This window comes from Arachis ipaensis, chromosome B9 (genome assembly GCF_059453495.1).
Source record: "Arachis ipaensis isolate K30076 ecotype BB chromosome B9, ASM5945349v1, whole genome shotgun sequence".
In the NCBI taxonomy this organism is placed as follows: domain Eukaryota; kingdom Viridiplantae; phylum Streptophyta; class Magnoliopsida; order Fabales; family Fabaceae; genus Arachis; species Arachis ipaensis.
In genome coordinates, this window is record NC_142444.1 from 124,905,049 (window position 1) to 124,910,565 (window position 5,517).

Consider the following 5,517-nt stretch of genomic DNA (forward strand, 5'->3'; position numbering starts at 1 on the left):
TAGTGCTTAAATATCAATTATCTCATTCTCTACCTGGAGCAAGTGAACTCTCTTCACTACATCTACCCAGGGAGCTCAAGATACCTCATTCAATAATCATCATTTTCAATTAATCATATCATTATATCATTTAAACAAGAACAGCCCTCAGCGTCAACCGACACCAGCATGAGGGACCTCTCAGTTGTACAAACACAAGCAATACAGACAAGTAATACATAATTAAGGTACAAGTAGAACAGGTAGCATAAAATCAGGTAATATGGCATATATGATTTAGCAATCCAAAATAAATAGGCAAACTCAAAAAAGTCAAACATATGCAAATGATGAATGCCTGTCCTATGGCCGATGATATCATCTGCCGGTTACAAAGCCAACCTGACATGTCCTGGTAGATAACCATTGGACAGACCCTGCGAGTGCGCATCCCCAAGCTCAAAATCATAATAATTCAAAATAAAAATATTCATGTGGGAGAGCTCATCCGGAAAGGTCTAAGTCTCTGGCCACACTTATGACGAAGGGTCAACAGAGTCTCGGATCTCAACCGGGAGCAATGGAGTCGAGCTACTGCATCTACCCAAGGAAATTTGAAACTCAGATAATTTCTCAAACCTCAAGTCGTTCTCGATGGGGAGCAAGTGGGGGCTAACCACTGCATCTATCCCAAAAGTTTCAAACTAAACCCGGAGCAAGTAGAATCACTCCACTGCATCTACCCAGGCAGGTATATCTCACTACATCCCGGAGCAAGCGGAATCACTCTACTACATCTACCCAGGCAGGTGTATCACAATCAGAATCATATTCAATATTATTTTCATATGCATAATCCATCATTCTTGTCTTAATTCATACTCAATCCCTAATTTAACTCATGCATCATCAACCATTCACCATCATACTTACTCGTAACTGATCTCCGTCATCTCTCATTATCACAACCCTTCTCATTATACTTAATCACAATCAATTCATTATCATACATCATCTCATAATTTGTTCCAACCATTCAATTCACTAACTCATCCCATTATCTCTTACTTCTAATCCCTCTACCCATATTTACACCAGATTTATACCTTTATCGGGGTTTATAAGGGTTTAGACGGCCAAAAAAATGGTTAAAATACATAAAAATACACTTTTAAAAAATTTGAGGATTCTGTGTACGCATTCAATGGCTCGCATACGCATGGAATGAAAATTGCGGGTGTCGTGTAAGCGAGCTTTGGCCGTGTACGCGAGGTGTGAAAATAGCAACGTTTGCTCGCGTCGTGTACCACCTTCCACGTACACGAGTCTACAATTTCGGTATTCCCGCGTACGTGTGCCTCCTTCCGCGTGCACGAGGCCACTGGACAGAGCCCAGTTCCCACGTTTCGTGGCACCTCCGCGTACACGAGTCTTGCAGAAAGGCAAAAAAGTTGTTAAGTATTAAAATCAGTTTTTGAACCCAATTTTCAAATCTTTAAATCTTTTGCTATAAAATTACTTTCAACCATCCTTGAACTGTTGGAAAGATCGTTAAATAAGTTTTCATAAAAGTATAGTTTTGAAGATTTTCCAACTCCAAGGACCGAGTTACGGACCGCCGAAGTTGATCAAAAATTGGTTATTACCTAAAAACAGAAATCACCAATTTTTCCAAGGTTCACAAATCAAATTCATTTTCATCTGTCAAATTGATCCCAAACCAACCAAATTCACAAATTTACACTCAACCAAATTCAAACCCATCTCAGCTAGATAATCCAACCCAAATTCATCACAATCCACTCATAAATTCCTAAATTCTTATTATTGAACAATCATTCCATTTATTCACACATTTAATATCCACAATCCATTCAATCTCATATGACATCATACAATACACACATCAACTCACATTTCTTACCTTTTCCGGCCTCAAGCCCAAAATTCACGGCCTCTGGCCCAACATTCATCAAATCAATATTTATAAGCATATATGTATAACTCGTAAATCACACAATTTATTATCCAATACTAATTCCAACAACACATCAATTATGCACTATTACACTAATCTCATCCAAACCCTCAAATACCACAACATGTTGTCTATGCATATCAAATTCATCCAAATACATAATTCACACCTAATCCTAGGGGCATTAACCTAGGAATTCTCATCACACCACACGGTACTTAAATGAAACTTAAACCGTACCTCTTGGAAGTCAAATTCAAGCCCTCACTTTGGAGTCTCCACTAAAACTCTGCTCCAAGCTTCACCAAACACTTTCACAAGCAATATTCAAGTTCCAAAAGTGTACCCAATACTCTAATACACACATTACATACATACATCAACTTAGAGCTCACAAAATCTCATAAATTACAAGAGTTAGAGGGTTTCTTACCTTAACCCACGAAATTGGTTGATGAAAATCACCAATGGCTCATACTAGAGTACCTCTAAACCACCAAAATCACAAAATTACTCAACACCTATAACCAAATTCGAATTTAAAGGAAAAATGAAAACTGGGTAGAGGAGAGTAACATACTCACCATAATGCCTAGATAGACTTGAAGAGAATAAGGAGAGCGATGCGTGACCGTAAACGGCTTGTCAATCGGATCTCCGGAGAGAAAGTTATGGTGATTTGAAGTTTCAAGGAGGGTTAGGGTTTCTCTCTTCTTCCCTCTCTTCTCTTCAATGTGAATCACACAAAAATGGGGGTTGTGGCTGCTGAATGGCTTTAATAAGGCTATATATATGTTGGGTCTTGGGCCCATTTGGGTCCAGTTTACTTGGTTTAATCCGTTGGCCCAATTTTGGGCCAAAACCTTTAAGATTAGCATTTTAATGTGCGCTTTAATTATTTTTACCACCACAACAAAAAATATTTAACTTTTTAACCCTTCTCACTCATAATTAATTTCCTCAACTGCAGTACCAGACAGATCTCAGCGGGTACTGCCGGTCAAATTTTTACTGCGCATTTTTACGCATAAAACTATGTTTTCCGACTCAGAAAAATCTACTGAGTCCCATTATCATATTTAAATTATCAAATTCCGATTGCTAAATTTTGTAACCATATTCTCTCCTATTTAATTTATTATTTAATTAATTATGTTTTGACTGGGTTTTACATCCTACGCACCTTATTTAAAATGTTGTCCTCAAAATTTGGTTCTTAGAAAAAACAAGACTTAATTAAACTACCATTTGGAAGTCTCCTTAAACTCAACCAAACCCACATTATTCACCCTTCCATTTATCATTAATTTAAATACCTAATCACATCCCTTACAACTTAGATGAATTTCAAGTCTTACTCTTAACTTTAGCAAAGCTACTATCACATTTAACATCCCTTTCATAAAACCCACTATAACTCTTAATCAAAATCATGACTTAAAATCTTTTAGACTCTTTAAACCTTTAACGAAATCAATGGAACTTTCTTAAGTCGAAATTTTTCCACCCTTTACACTTTCCACTCAATCTAGTAGCAACACGAACTTAGCATTCCAATTCAACATCTCGAATTCGTCATTCAAAATCAAGTATTTCTAATCTTCCAGCGAAACCAATTACACACCTACATTCATTTCCACAACCCTTTTGGAACTAGCCAAAATCTTACAGCCAAAACCAAGTTTAATTACCTGAAAATTATCATTTACATAATTTGACTAAATCCATCGTGTATTCAAGCCTAAAATGTTCCTCATCACATTCTACTATTCGTCACTATCTTATTTTTACTACGTCAATACTTCCGCTGCGTCACTATGATTTGTATCTAGTACTAACCCAATCTCTCATTCCTGTAGTACTAAACCACAACTAAACATGACAGATATTCACTAAATTTCTATTTATGATAGCCAAAATCAAACACCAACCATGCCTCCGCATCATATCCCCTTATCAGGCCACTAAAACTAAGCGTACTTTTAACACATTGTTACCAATTTTTCACTTACTTCTTCCTAAACTGTCGGATCGAGCAGCGTCCTCCGCCGTCAAAGTGAACACACGACCTGGCTATTGGGCTCTGGCAGTATTCCAGTTGGCCTTCTCAGGATAGTTCCAAGACATGTGTCCAGCTCCTCTAAAACTATAGCAAAGTCCCAATCCAGCTCGACACGGAGTTCCCAGATGATAGTTTCTACACCGCCTACAAGTCAATTTATTCTGAGATTGCTTTCCATACCTCCTTCCTTGATGGTTGTTGTTGTTCCTTCAGAAATTATCTTGGCCTTGTTGGGGCTACTGATTATAACCTCCTCTCTTAAAATCCTGACCCCTTGGGGCAAAATACCTCACACCCTCTCGGCCATGGTTCCCACCACGGTTGGTGTTGGCAGTCACATTCTTTCTTGAGCTATTCTCCACCACACGGCTCTTGTTGACTAGTCCTGCAAAGTTCTTGACCTCAAGAGGCGCCACAGCTCTCATAAACTAATCTCTCAGACCATCTTGGCACTTCATGCATTTTCATTCCACGTACCCTTCAGGGTTCCTTGACAGACTCTTGAAAAGTGGCACAAATCCTCAAATTTGCTTGTGTAAGCAGCCACAGTCATTGATCCTTGCTTCAGTTGTAATAGTTCCAATTTCTTAGCCTGTCTCGCAGAGTTCAGGAAGTATTTCTTGTAAAACTCCTCTTTGAACCTCTCCCAGGTGATAACCTCATTTCCATCTCCTTATTGCAGCAGACCGGAAGCTCCTTACCACCAGTGTTATGCTTTCCCAACCAACTGGTAAGCAGCAAATTCGACTAGCTGATCCTCCGGTACATGTTGTGCTTGCATTGCCTTCTCTATTGCCTGGAACCAGTTATTGGCTTCCTTCGGATTAGTCGATCCTCTAAAAGTAGGAGGATTAACCTTCAGAAAGGTTGCCAATGTCATCGGACCTGCAGTTGAGCTTCCTCCAGCTTCGTTACCATTCCCATTTCTAGTCATCCTTTCCATCACTTGGTTGACAGCTGCCGCATTAGCTTGCATAGTGTTAATAAGTTGGGTCATTGCTCTGGCTCACAAGGACGAAATGCTCTGATACCATAATGTAACACCCTAATATTCAAATCCTTATGCTCGAGTCATAAGTCAATGATATTACGGTGGTACGACTCTCAGGTGGTTTATAATACATACATACATACATACATACATACATACATACATACATACATACATAATTGACGGGAATTATAAATCGAGAAGCCTGAAAAGAGTGAAAATAAAATCGAGAAGTTGTATCACTCACGTATCGACAATTAGAAGACAAAGCGTAAATCGAAAATGATATGAAAATAAAGCCATAAAGAAGAGTAAGAATAAGACAAAGTATAGATATATAACATAAGTAAATAGCCACTAGTTGTGACCCGCGAAGTTTAGGCCGGCTAGGGTACAGTATAGAAGTAGTTGACAACAATATCTCCTAATCTCTCCTAAATGATACATAAAAGCCTCTATAGGCAAGTTCCAAGGGAGATAAATACAAAATATAAGTTTTTCAAAAAA

General features: G+C 38.4%; 1 pseudogene; it reads right to left on the minus strand.

Annotated features, from left to right (window-relative positions):
- Positions 1–4,030: 4,030 nt before the first annotated feature.
- On the minus strand, positions 4,031–5,016 carry LOC107647140 (uncharacterized; annotated as a pseudogene).
- Between the last annotated feature and the right edge of the window lie 501 nt (positions 5,017–5,517).